General features: G+C 45.2%; 2 pseudogenes; both read left to right on the top strand.

Annotated features, from left to right (window-relative positions):
- The first annotated feature begins 3,943 nt into the window (after positions 1 to 3,943).
- Positions 3,944 to 4,062, top strand: LOC133384582 (5S ribosomal RNA; annotated as a pseudogene).
- Positions 4,063 to 4,299: 237 nt separating this feature from the next.
- On the top strand, positions 4,300 to 4,408 carry LOC133384772 (5S ribosomal RNA; annotated as a pseudogene).
- The last annotated feature ends 10,377 nt before the right edge of the window (positions 4,409 to 14,785 follow it).

Below are 14,785 nucleotides of genomic sequence, written 5' to 3'. Positions count from 1 at the left end.
ATCAGCCCAATCCAGTGGCCATGCTGGCTGGGGCTGATGGGAGTTGTAGTTCAAAAAAGTAACTTTTCCAAGCTCTGCATAAAATGGCAGTCCACTTGAACACAGCTGAATGGTAGAGTATCAGCTTTGCATCCAGAAAGCCCCAGGTTCAGTTGCCAGCAACTCAAGGTAGGCTGGGAGAAAGATCTGTTTGAAATCCTAGAGGGTCGCTGCGAGCCAATGTAGACAATACTGGGATAGATGAACCGACAGTGGAACTCAGTATAAGGCAGCTTGTAACAGAATGGGATACAGTATATGCAGCCAAAGTGCTGGTTTGTGGAAATCGCGAATAGCAGGCTGGGCGTGCCAACAGGAATGGAGTCTGGCCACAGTATGCCTCTGAATACCAGTTGCTGGGATTAACAGGTAGGGAGAGGGCCGTTGCACTCAGGGCTTGCTTGCAGGATCCCCAGGAGGCATCTAGTTGGCTACTGTGAGAAGATGTTGGATTAGATGGGCTGTTGGTCCCAGGCTATGGTCTGAGGGCAAATAAGGCCAGCTCCCTGCTGAAGCTAAGCAGGGTCAGGTGTGGTCAGTGCCTGGATGGGAGACCGCCTGGGAACCATATGTAAGCCGCCTTGGGTTTCTATCATGGTAAGAAAGGCGGGGTATAAATGTAATAAATAAATAAATGATGTTAAATAAATTGGCCTGATCTAGGGGGGTTCTTCTTATATTCTTAATGGGTATTCAGAGGTAAACCTGGAGCTAGGAGAGATTGCCTAACAGGACCATAAAAAGTTCTTGTGAATGAGACCTAGTTCCACACAGTCCAGCATCTTGGTTCCAAGAGTGGCTAACAAGACTTCTAGAAAGATGCCTAGTCATGAGGGCTATGTTTTGCCTCCACTGTCAAAAGCAGCGTGCTTCTGAATAACACCTGATGGGAATTGCAAGTGGATAGCGTACTGGTGCATTCAGGTCCAGCTTGTGGACTTCCCAGGAGGAATCTATTTGGCCACTATGAGAAAAGGATTCTGGATTAGCTTTGGGGTTCATGTGAGCTAGGGGGTAGAGTCCCCCCCGGAAAAAAATCAAAAGAGAGACTCAAAGAGAATTTTGAGGTTCCTATTCAAGTGAGCCACCTGAGGATGCCTCAAACATCCAAGTCTTTGCAATAGTTTTGTGTATTTATCACACCATGTAAGACTCCAGATAGTTTTTCTGAAGTAACAGTTTGTTCCATCTTTCCATTGAATGAGGCTTCTTCTGCCTTAGGGTGCCATCATATTTACGCTGGGCTGAGCGGAGTTGGATATGGTTGACCCCCAGATGAGCCAGCAGGGTCCTGGCTCCACTGGGCTTCGCCCCAGCTCAGCTGCAACGGAGCCGGAAACCTGCTGACTCAGCTGAGGATCTGCCAGGGAAGCCCAGCCTGGTGGAATGGGTGCAAGTGGAAGCTGGCATAAGGCCCCAAAAAGGGGTGTTCCAGGGGTGTGTCGGAGGAGGGGCTGATGGGGGGGCTTACACAACATCCAAGTCCCATTCAGAGCGTTCTCCTGTGGTCCCTGATCCAGGCCAAAATTAAACTGAGAAAAAGGTCTGTCTTAAGAAAATAATTATAATGCACATCATTATAACTTCCATTATACCACTATAACTGGTAGGGTATTCATAAGAGCTGGCTGTTGATTTTCCATTCATGTGCTAAGCTCCTGAACGGCAAATGGATGCTGCAGAGCTTCCTGCCAGCCCTTCCACCGGCTTCCCCTGAGTTGGATTGTGCTGCCCACCTCGGGGGGCATCCAGGAAATAATATTGAAAGTTAAGTATGATGAAATACTGTTTCAGTTGTCACATACATCTATTGTTATTTATCTCTTGAAAAACCCAAACACCTATTCACTGCAAAAAAAAAAAAAAAACCCCAATAGCATGGTGACTACAATGTAAAGGCATGCTTATTTGATCCTTTATTGCAGGGCTGAGAAACCTGCGGCCCTCCAGATGTTGTTGGACTACATCTCCCATCATCCCTGACCATTGGCCATGCTTGCAAGAGCTTATGGGATTTGGAATCCAGTAACATCTGGAGAGCCAAAAGAACCGCAGCCTAGCTTTCGTCTTCTTCTTCTTCTCCTCCTCCTCCTTCATTACATTTATATACCACCCCATAGCCAACAGATAAACAAGTTAAAAGACTTAGGGTCAGAGCTTTAACAGAGCAAATGCTATCAACCCAGTTTGGTGAAACACATGCACGCACGCACGCAAGCACATACACACACACACACACAGAGAGTCGAAACGGGATACAGATGGAAGGATCTGTCAATTTCAGTTCTCTAGTTTTCTCATTTTTCCACTCTTAAATTCAGTTCTCCAGGTTTCTGCAGCAATTTGTATTTTTTTTAAAAAATCCTCATGAAAATTCTTCAGTGTTTTAGTGCAAACTTCTCCTAACAAACACGTTTTTTGTCTGCTGCCTTGACTAATGTACACGTCTGCAAGCAATTTCTCCTAATATAATGCATTTTGTATGTTGTTTTCACTAATATATTTATTTTTATACACAATTTCCCCTAATACATGCAATTTGTAAACATTGCTTGGTTGGAGAACTGCATCACAGAATTCAGATAAATGCAAATTGTGAAGGATGGCTGCTGTGTTTCAGTTCTCATATTGTTTTGGAAAGTGTGGATTTGATGAATTCAGCTTTAAATGCAAAGTGAATCGCATTTATCCCCCAGTCCCTAATCAGGGATGTGGAACCTCCTACTGGAGGAAAGTGATTTTATAATATGATTTAAGAGGCAGGATTGTTATATATTGTAGACCTATAACTGATTTGATCTGTGACAAATGGGAAGTCAATATTTTATTTTTTTTTGTTTAATTATTTTTGTTTTGTTTTGTTTTTTGTCTTTGAATGTTTTATGATTTTGTTTTGTATGTTTTATGAAAATCTGAATAAAAATTATTGTAAAAAAAAAAAAATCAGGGATGTGGAACCTGTGGCCTTCCCGACAGAGAACTTGAATCCTGCACACTCGTTTATAACATTTTGATTGGCCTATTAATGCCATTGCCCTAATGTGGATTTTGTCATATTTTAATACTTCTATATTGCTTACAAAAGCAGTATTTTATTTGTTCTTAAACAAAAATGTTTTTCAGTTTTTAGTGTGCACTTAACTCAAAGAGGAACAGTTAGTCCTCGATCCAAAGAGATTAAAAGTCCTGGTTTGTTTTGTGATCTCAAAAACTCCTATCTCCTCATCGTCTGGCCCCAAACTTCTCCACCACTGCAGCCTAAAACAAAATTGTGATTTACAATTGTATTCTGCGTTATCAGAAAATAACACTTTTGCATCCCAGAGAGCAAGACCCAGTTGTCATATGCGGTTACCATTGTTCCTTTGGAAATAAATGACTTCTGGTTATCATCGGCCACTCTGGCATGATAATGTAAAATCATATTCGGGGCTGTGGTGTTGAAGGCGATAACGTGTGCTGCTAATGTTACAAAACCTGCCAGCAAGAACAACAAAAACAGTCTCTTGGTTTTCCTGTTTATTAACACCTTCAGGTTCTGGCCACAGCAAACTAAAGGAGATGTTTTTATGGGCATTTCTGGCAATATGCCTCCGACAATCCATGTTTGCCATGGAGTGGACACTAGGCAGGGAGGCCCAGCCAATCCTGGCCCTCTGACAAGCATTTTAATGAGAAACTACCTAATTCACACTTGGTAAAACGGTTCACGTACTGAAAGACAGCTATCCTCTATCAAAATGTGCTTTTTAGGAGAACTGTGTACTACAGTGCTGGCAAATTATCATGAGGACTTAATGCAAATCACAAGCAAAAATGTGGAGAACTGAATTTAAGATTGGCAATATGAGAAATGGAAAGAAACTGGCCATGGACAGATTTGTCTATTCCTAATGACAAGTATGCCTGCGGCCTTACTACCCTGAACATGCCTGATCTCATCTGATCTCGGACGCTAAGCAGGGTCAGGCCTGGTTAGTACTTGGAAGGGAGATTGCCTGGGAATACCGGGTGCCGTAGGCTTAGAGGCAGGCAATGGTAAGCTACCTCTGAATACCTCTTACAATTAAACCCCTATGAATATATCCAAAAAAGATTCATAAGCTTGCCATAAGTCATAATCAACTTGAAGGCATATAACAACAACAAGATATACCAAATCAAATTCTTTGTTACTCAGCTGTTTGTTCTCAGGACTTGTGCTACCACTCAGTGGTAGGTTTTCTCAGGCTAGAATTAGCAGGACTTAATCCTACATGGGCCTATGGCCATACTACCCTGAACGCACCTGATCTCAGAAGCTAAGCAGGGTCAGGCCTGGTTAGTACTTGGATGGGAGACCGCCTGGGAATACTGGGTGCCGTAGGCTCAGAGGAAGTAAATTGTAAACCACCTCTGAATACCTCTTACCATGAAAACCCTATGAATATATATAAAAAAAGATTCATAAGGTTTCCATAAGTCGTAATCGACTTGAAGGCATATAACAACAACAACAACAAGTATACATGTCTAAGAGAGGAGATTGCAAACAACTGGTTGCGTTTATCCTTTCTTCCCACTGACCTCACTTTTCTGATACCAGGAGCGAGCCCCGTCTGAGAAAACAAAAAACACCTATGCAGAATTAAGGCAAAGACATGAAGAGCTCCCCTCATCTATACAGGGCCTTTGATTTTCAGTTGGACGCCACCTTGTCCTTTTCTTTATATAGCAGGGATGGGGAACCTCAGGTCTGGAGGCCAAATGCACCCCCTGAGCCTCCCTTTCTGGCCCTCATGACTGTCCCAAGGCCACATACCTTCTTGAGCCACACCCCTCACCAGCTGTGCTTTGCACCCTCCTTGTGTGATTTTGCCTAGCTACAACGTGCCCTGGAACTCTAATAACACTTGCCTGAACGGTGGATAGGGAGGAGTGTGTGAGAGTATGCACAGAAAGTAGCCCACTGTACAAAAGGTAAAATTTGCATTTGCTGCTCTGCCCACTTTTGGCCCCACCCAACAGTGGCATGTGGCTCCCGGAAGAAAATGTGGCCCTCAGGCTGAAAAGGCATCCCTACCCTTGCTCTACAAATTTGGTGGTTTAGCCTGCAGAAGAGAAAGTTGTAGGGAGACATGATCTTGGTCTTCGACTGTCTGAAGGGCTGTCAATGCTGAAGGTGGAGCAGACTCCTTCTCTGTTGCTCCAGAGGGCAGGAACCACGGGGCAGAAAGTGCAGGGGAGCAGATTTCAGCTGAACATTAGAAGAAACGTCTTAAGGGTAAGAGTTGATGGTGGGACAGACTGCCTTGGGAGGTGGTGGGTGCTCCATTGCTGCAGGTGTTCAGACAGAGGGTTGGCGGTCATAATTCAACCTGTATCGCTCTCAGTCAGAACACATTACACCTATATCAGGGGTTCCCAAATGCTTCTTCCCATGGACCACTTTCAAATTGCTGAAGGTCTTGGTCGACCACTCCATGATTCCTCTGCCCATTGTAGCAATTGTAACATGCTGTGCTAGATGCTGTGTGATTTTTAATTGTATTTTTACAGATATGCCATGGCCCACTCGAATGAGGCTTACAGAGCCCCAGTGGTCTGCAGAGCATTGTTTGGGAATCCTGACTTATAAAGTATCAGCTGTTATGGTTGCCAGTGCATTTCTGGGCCCAATTTAATGTGCTGATGATGATTTTCAAAGCCCCAAATGATTTGGAAGTGGGTTACCTAAAGGATCCTCTGTGTCTATAACGGGTGGAAGAACTTCAGGCCCACAGGGCAAATCTGGGTTGGCACAGATCCCAATTTGTCCTGTGAGGCCATTTCCCCCTAATCATACCCACCTGCCCCACACCTGACATCAGGTATGATAAGTGACATCAGGTGTAGGGCAGGTAGAGATGCAGCTGAATCGGCTGTGTGACTGAGTTTCCCTTGTCTGTTGTGAACCGCCCAGAGAGCTTCGGCTATGGGGCGGTATATAAGTTTAATAAATAAATAAATAAATCGTACAGCCGATCCCTGCAGAAGGCAGGGTGGAAATCACCACCATCAGCTGATTTACCAGCCTGCATATACCTTAAGATTCATCTTGGAAGCCCTACTGAGGTGCTCACCTATAAAGAAAGTTAGATTGCTGGTCCCATTGATAAGAACATTTTTGGTGGTGGCTCCATAATAGTGGAGAGTGTTTTCTTAGGGATCTGGCAGCTTTTAGCAACTAATCTGATCCAAATTGCAGCACTGGCATTGTGAATTTTTTTTATTATGCTGGATTAGTAATGGTCCCCTTGGCTTTGAGCACTGCTTTGAAATATTGCTTTGAGACCTTTCTGGTGGGTTCTTATGATTTTAAATTGTATTAAGTTGTATTTTTGGTACGTTTTCCATGTATACAAATTTATTAAATATTAATATTATTTAATATTTAATTTATTAAATATTAATATTATATATTTAATATTATTTATTAAAGCGGTATACCAATTTATTAAATAAATAAATAAATATTGCAGATGAGCGCAAAGATCTCTTCCAACTCTTATGAGTCAAAGAAAGAATGAATTTATTTTTACATGCGCACACACTGATCCCTTTGGCTCTATAGCCATAATCCAAACAACAGAAATTGCTTTTGGGGCTTTGTATAAATAAATGCAGCTAGCCCAAGATAAGGAAATATAACTATTCCATTTCCCTCCCCTCACTCAAAATGCCTCCTATGCAAACCAATTTTGTTCTGCGCTTTACATATTTGCCTGCTGCTAATTAAATTGAGCTCTAATTCCAGTTAAAATGCTGGTTTTCTGAAACAGACCACAGTAAGATGACAGTGCTGTGGAATTTGGTGTGTTCTTACGTGACTGTTGTAACAATGGCTTGCTGGGCTTCCTTCCTCTCTGCCTAGTGGCTTGCTTCAAATTCCAGTTAAATCGATTGGATTTTAATCACCCCTTTCCATAGAGTTCTTTTTTAAAAGATGTTTTGTTTTCATATGTTTTGAAGTCTTTTGTTTTTAAGATTGCTTTAAAGTGCTTTTTAGTGTCTTTGTTTGCCGCCCTGGGCTCCTTTTGGGAGGAAGGGTGGGATATAAATTAAATAAATGAATAAATGAAATAAAAGACTGTTCCATTCACTATTGTTTTAATTCTCCCTTTCCACGACTGTGCAAAGTGTTTCACTGGTATAAAGGCCCTTCCTTCTAAACTCAGTGACGTGAAGCTGGTTGAGAGGGCTACACTATGAGGAAAAGGCACCTTGGCATGTACTAGCTCCCATTGATGGCTGGAGGAGGGAACTACAGACAGATCTAGCTATAATGCGCCATAACAAACTAGATTTCCCCAGGCCTGAGGAGTCAGGTGACACACGAGGATCAATTAATACCACAGTTTGATATCGGGTCACCTAGTGGCTGCCATTCTGTCAGGCTGCAATGCAGGGCTAGACTGTCTCATCTGCTGAGAGACAAGCTGACCTTGGCCCTCCCTCAGCTGTCTCCTAGCTGGAGCCATTCCATCAGGGTATCTGAACTGTTTCCATACCAGCTGGTCTTTATAACAGAGGTGGCTAACCCACAGGTCACGGGACACATTGGTGCACCAAGAGGTTTTTGTTGACCCACAGGTCTCCTTTAAAAACTTGGTGGCATTTTTTATGTTTTTTACAGTGAAATCTCTCTCTCTCCCCCCCCTTCCTAATTTTTCAGTGCTTATTTATCTTCATCAGGCTTCCTCGAGTGACTCCAAGTACTTTTTAGTGATCTTCACTAACTGTGGCTTTTGGGAACACCCCAAAACATGACCTTTGAAAGTGAATGTTGCAGCTTCCAGGCGCATTGTTAACAGCACTAGCGAGAAGCTGCCAGTTATACTGTTGGCAACAGAAGATCAACTATCATTGTCAACTGCTGTAAAAGGCATCACAGCTCTTGCAACTCCAGACTGTGGAAAAGGTGAATTTTCCAGGATCACAGAAACTACAGGGGAAGAATTGGGGGTTGAAGCTGGTGGCAGTGAACCTGCTCTGGGTTTTAGCTTGAACTTGCAAGGAGTTGTCCAAGGTGCTGAAACCTCTTCCTAACATAGGTTTAGTGCCTTGGAATCTCCTTGAAAGTTTGGATTACAACCTGGAGTGGATTTACTGCCTCACTGACATTGGACCCACTGTTTACCAATGTCTCCCCAGCACCTTGGATAGCTCCTAAAGCATTCAGACTAAAACTCAGAACGGATTCACCACCAGCCTCCACTGAGTATTGATGATTCCAACTATCACTTCCCTCACAGACAAATACCAGAGATGCAGACAGGAAGGTCCCTGTAATCTGCAGCGGTCAGCGGAGCAGCACAGGCAGGGGGGTGTTGCTCACCTGGCTTCCCAACACTGAGCATCGCTGCTGGTTACAGAGAGGGGGGAGGGGGAGGCATGGGAAGCTCCACACCGTATGGGCACAGTGGCAGAGCTAGCCCAAAGCTCCTGTTGCCATGCTTGCACCAAGCTGCCCACGCCTCATCTCTCCCTCTTGGTAACCAGCAGCAACTCTTGGCATTGGGAAACCAGGTGAACCATGCTGCCCAGCCTGTGCTGCCATGGCGATGGCTAACCCCCCCCCCGGTCTATGGTATACACAGAGACAGGCATTTGTTTAGCTTGTATAACAGGAGAACTGTGTAACCATTTTTTTAAAATCTGTCACTATAGACTGTACAGGGGTGCCAATAAAGAACAGGTTAGGGATAGGCCCCTGAAAGTGTCCTACTCAAGCACCTGTGTAAAATAGCTGTTACAATGTTTACTCTGCCAGGTGTAACCTATGTGTTGAAAAATAATCAGAATTGATAACATTTGTAATACATTTTATAACACCTAAATTTCTTAACATATAGATAAAATGATACAAAGAAATTAGTGTGCAACAATGATCTTTTAGTACAATCCCATGCATGTCTATTATTTTATTATTGTATATGTTTCTATGTTTGCCGCCCAGAGAGCTGTTTGCTAGTCGGGCGGGATATAAGCTGAATAAAATAAATAAATAAATAATAATTCGCTTGACCCTTGTCCCTGTCTTATTTATTTATTTATTTATTTATGTAATTTGTATCCCACCCTTCCTCCCAGCAGGAGCCCAGAGCGGCAAACAAAGCACTAAAACACTTTAAAACATCATAAAAACAGATCTTGAAATACATTAAAACAAAACAGCATTAAAAACATTTTTTTAAAAAGACAACTTTAAAAAAGGGTTAAAACATTAATAAAAACATATTAAACAATTCTAACACAGACGCAGACTGGGATAGGTCTCAACTTAAAAGGCTTGTTGAAAGAGGAAAGTCTTCAAAAGGCGCTGAAAAGATAGCAGAGATGGCGCCTGCCTGATACTCAAAGGGGGGGGAATTCCACAGGGTAGGTGCCGCCACACTAAAGGTCCATTTCCTATGTTGCGCAGAATGGACCTCCTGATAAGATGGTATCTGCAGGAGGCCCTCACCTGCAGAGCGCAGTGATCGACTGGGTATATAAGGGGTAAGACTGTCTTTCAGATTAATTAGCAGCAATAACCAGCTTGCTTATAGCTAAGGATGGGCAAACCTATCAATTTAGGTTCCATTCAGTTCCTCATGAGCTTAAATTCAGCTGTCCACATCTTGACCTGATGTTCAACAGGGTAAGATTGCCCCTAAAGGACCAGGTCCGCAGCCTTGGCGTTGTTCTTGATTCCAAGCTGTCCATGGAGGCTCAGATTTCGGCAGTGAGCTGGGCAGCTTGGTATCAATTACACCTCATTCATAGGCTGCAACCCTACCTGCCTGTTCATCAGCTCCCACTGGTAGTACATGCCCTGGTCACCTCTCGTTTAGACTACTGTAATGCGCTCTACGTGGGGTTACCCTTGAAAACAGTCCAGAAACTGACTTCCGGGAAGGGTTGCTTTGCCTGTGCTGCCTCTGAGTCGAGCTTAATGAAGATTTTGGTGGTAAAGTTATCAATGTCTTGGATAATTTTCTGGACTGGAATGATGTGATGGAGCTTGACATAGAAAAAATCTATGGAGTTGGCTACAGATATGTGACAGTGGAGAAACTCTTAAGAGATGAGCCAGTGCATTTTGTAAAAAAGAAGAACAGAGATATGACTTTGCAGCAATATTTCAGCAACATATTCAGAATTCTTGACTGGAATGATGTGATGGGGCTTGACATAGAAAAAAATTATGGAATTAACTACAAATATGTGACAATGGAAAAACTTTTAAGAGATGAGCCAGTGCATTTTGTAAAAAAGAAGAGCGGAGATGTGATTTTACAACAATATTTCAGCAACATATTATTTTTATTTATTTATTTATTTTATTACATTTTTAGACCGCCCTATAGCAATAAGCTCCCAGGGCGGTGTACAGCATAATAAAACAGGTTAAAATACAAGTGGATGTAAATACAATACACAATAAAACATAATTAAAAATTTTCAATTTTAAATTCAAATTTTAAAATTTTTAAAATGCCTGGGCGAAGAGGTAGGTCTTTACCTGGAGCCGAAAAGATAACAAAGAAGGCGCCAGGCGTATCTCATCAGGGAGGGCGTTCCATAGTTCGGGGGCCACCACTGAGAAGGCCCTAGCTCTAGTTATCGTTCTCTGTGCCTCCCTATGCGTTGGGACACGGAGAAGGGCCTTCGACGTCGAGCGCAGTGACCGGGTAGGTACATAGCGGGAGAGGCGTTCCGCCAGGTATTGCGGTCCGATGCTGTTAAGGGCTTTATAGGTAAGAACCAACACTTTGAATCTGGCCCAGAAACATATTGGTAGCCAGTGCAGCTGGGCCAGGACAGGTGTTATATGATCAAATTTTTTTGTCCCAGTAAGAACTCTGGCCGCAGCATTCTGCACCAGCTGAAGTTTCCGAACCGTCTTCAGAGGTAACCCTACGTAGAGTGCATTACAGTAGTCCAATCTAGAGGTTACCAGAGCATGGATAACTGTGGCAAGGTTCTCCCTATCCAGATAGGGTCGTAGTTGGGCTACCAGCCGAAGCTGGTAGAACGCATTCCATGCCACCGAGGCTACTTGAGCCTCCAGTGACAGGAGCGGATCTAATAAGACCCCCAAACTACGGACCTGCTCCTTTAGGGGGAGTGTAACCCCATCTAGGGCAGGTCGGACATCAACCATCTGGGCAGAGAGCCCCACCACCAACAGCATCTCAGTCTTGTCAGGATTGAGTCTCAGTTTAGTAGCTCTCATCCAGTCCATTATCGCGGCCAGGCAGTGGTTTAGTACATTAACAGCCTCACCTGAAGAAGATGAAAAGGAGAAGTAGAGCTGCGTATCATCAGCATATTGCTGGAAACGCACTCCAAATCTCCTAATGACCTCGCCCAGCGGCTTCATATAGATATTAAAGAGCATGGGGGACAGAACTGAACCCTGTGGGACCCCATATTGGAGTATCCAGGGACTCGAGTAATGCTCCCCAAGCACCAACTTCTGGAGACGATTCTTGAGGTAGGAGCACAGCCACCGCCAAGCAGTGCCTCCAACTCCTAAGTCCGCAAGACGTCCCAGAAGGATACCATGGTCGATGGTATCAAAAGCCGCTGAGAGATTAAGGAGAACCAACAGAGTTACACTCCCTCTGTCTTTCTCCCGACAGAGGTCATCATACAGGGCGACCAAGGCTGTTTCTGTACCAAACCCCGGCCGAAAGCCCGATTGACATGGATCCAGATAATCAGTTTCATCCAAGAGAGCCTGGAGCTGGTGAGCGACCACACGCTCTAAAACCTTGCCCAGGAATGGAACATTTGCTACCGGTCTATAGTTGTCAAGATTTTCAGGGTCCAAGGAGGGTTTCTTTAGGAGCGGTCTCACCACCGCCTGTTTCAGGCAGGGTGGTACCACTCCCTCTCGTAAAGAGGCATTGATCACCTCCTTGGCCCATCCGGCTGTTCCATTCCTGCTAGCTTTTATTAGCCATGAGGGGCAAGGATCCAGAGCAGAAGTGGTCGCCCGCACCTGTCCAAGCACCTTGTCCACGTCCTCGAGCTGAACCAACTGAAATTCATCCAATAAAACAGGACAGGACTGTGCTCCGGACACCTCATTAGGCTCAACTGCTACAATATTGGAGTCAAGGTCCCGGCGGATGTTTGTGATCTTATCTTGGAAGTGTCTCGCAAACTCATTACAGCGGGCTATTGATGGTATTATTGCGTTCTGAGGACCAGAGTGTAAAAGTCCCCGAACAACCTTATATAGTTCCGCTGGGCATTTAGAAGATGACTGAATGGAGGCAGCAAAGTACTGCTTCTTCGCTGCCCTCACCGCCTTCACATAGAGCTTGGTAGAGATCTTCACAAGTGCAAGACCACAGCTGTCGGGAGTTCGTCTCCATTTGCACTCAAGCCGTCTCCTTTCTTGCTTCATCACTCTTAGCTCCGGGGTAAACCACGGAGCCAATTGAGCTCTGCAGAGGAGAGGGCGCACCGGGGCGATCGTGTCAACTGCCCGGGTCATTTCCGTATTCCACAGATTGACCAGGGTTTCGACAGGAGCGTCAGTTTTATCAGCCGGAAAACTTCCCAGAGCCTTCTGAAAACCTTCAGGATTCATTAGTCTCCGGGGGCGGACCATCTTAATTGGTCCTCCACCCTTGCAGAGGGGAGAAAACATTGTGAGCCTACACCTCAATAGGCGATGATCTGTCCATGACAGAGGAATAGATGTAAAATCCCTCACTCCCAGATCACCATCCCCTGCTCCAGTAGCAAAAATTAAGTCTAGAGTGTGCCCCGAAATATGCGTAGGGCCAGTAACAAATTGAGACAGCCCCATGGCTGTCATGGAGGCCATGAAGTCCTGAGCCGCCCCAGACAAAGCGGTCTCAGCATGAATGTTGAGATCCCCCAATACCATAAATTTGGGGGATCGCAACACCAAACCCAAGACCACCTCCGTCAGCTCAGTTAGGGAGGCTGTTGGGCAGCAGGGTGGACGGTACACCAACAGTATTCCCAGTCTGTCTCGCTGACCCAACGTAATATGGAGACACTCCAGACCATTAGCTACCTGGATAGGGTGCCTAATGAGAGGGATGGAACTTCTATAGACCACAGCGATTCCCCCTCCCCGACCCTCGGATCTACCCAGATACTGAACCGAGTACCCAGGTGGGCACAGCTGGGAGAGATTAATGCCTCCCAGATCGCTCACCCATGTCTCAGTAATAAACGCCAGATCGGCCGCCTCATCCACAATTAAATCATGGATGAGGGAAGCTTTATTATTTACCGATCTGGCATTAAGAAGCAGCAACTGGAGATCCGAGAGTTGGCTGATAGAACTACCAGCAATCCTGTGGATGTGGGGAGGACCGGAACACGGTACAGCCACCAATTGTCTGGGCCGAGTTCCCCTCAACCGGCATGTCCTCCTCACAACGCCATACCTCCCATTACCCGTCACTATGCTAACAGGGGCCCCCTCTGGTCCCCCCTCCCAATACCCTATCCTCCCGCCCAGGCACATAATAAAATAAAATAAAAATAAAATAAAATAAAAATACACACACACTCACAACATACAGTCATACAAACATCCACTCATTCCATTCAGGTCTACACAACAACCACAGTCCCGTGCTCCATGCGCACCAACGCAGCTCTCAAACCGTTCTTCTTCCCGGGAAAAGCGCCACCTGGGGCCTGGTCCTGCAAGGTGCCCACGTGCAGAGCAGGAGCCCAAGAAGGAGAGAGCAGAGATGTTGACCAAGCAGCAGCAGCAAAGCAGGCAGATGGCTCTCCCTCCCTGGGCGGTGATGGTCCTCCTCCCTTGCAGGCACTGGATCTCCCAAGCCCCCTCAGCCAGCCGGCTTATATATCCCCTCCAGAGAAGGGACAGGTGGAACAGTATCAGGCACAGCTGGTTGAGTACCTGGAGCCTGGTCCTGCAAGGTGCCCACGTGCAGAGCAGGAGCCCAAGAAGGAGAGAGCAGAGACGCCAGCCAAGCAGCAGCAGCAGCAAAGCAGGCAGATGGCTCTCCCTCCCTGGGCGGTGATGGTCCTCCTCCCTTGCAGGCACTGGATCTCCCAAGCCCCCTCAGCCAGCCGGCTTATATATCCCCTCCAGAGAAGGGACAGGTGGAACAGTATCAGGCACAGCTGGCTGAGTACCTGGAGCCTGGTCCTGCAAGGTGCCCACGTGTAGAGCAGGAGCCCAAGAAGGAGAGAGCAGAGACGCCGGCCAAGCAGCAGCAGCAAAGCAGGCAGATGGCTCTCCCTCCCTGGGCGGTGATGGTCCTCCTCCCTTGCAGGCACTGGATCTCCAATATTCAGAATTGATGGCAAGGACATATTTGTGATGGGGGAAATTCCCATCAGACTCTTGTTATATGACTATGGCTATGACAGCAAGATCATCATGGGATACTGATAATGGATGAATGGATACTGAAACCACTGGATTTAACAGGACTATTGAAGATGGAAGATGGAATTAATATTGATAATGGAAGAATGGTTATGGAAATTATTGGACCTAACAGATTTGACGAGATGGATTAATCAATATGTTTATTTGGACTATGGCTATGACAACAAGATTATTATGGGATACTGATAATGGAAGAATGGCTACTGAAATTACTGGACTTAACAGGATTATTGAAGATGGAAGATGGAATTAATATAGATAATGGAAGAATGGCTATTGAAATTATTGGGCCTAACAGATTTGAATCAGATGGATTAAGCA

The sequence above is a fragment of the Rhineura floridana genome, chromosome 4, assembly GCF_030035675.1.
Source record: "Rhineura floridana isolate rRhiFlo1 chromosome 4, rRhiFlo1.hap2, whole genome shotgun sequence".
NCBI classification, from domain to species: domain Eukaryota; kingdom Metazoa; phylum Chordata; class Lepidosauria; order Squamata; family Rhineuridae; genus Rhineura; species Rhineura floridana.
Note: the sequence above shows the minus strand (reverse complement) of the source record. Positions and strands in the feature narration are given on the sequence as shown.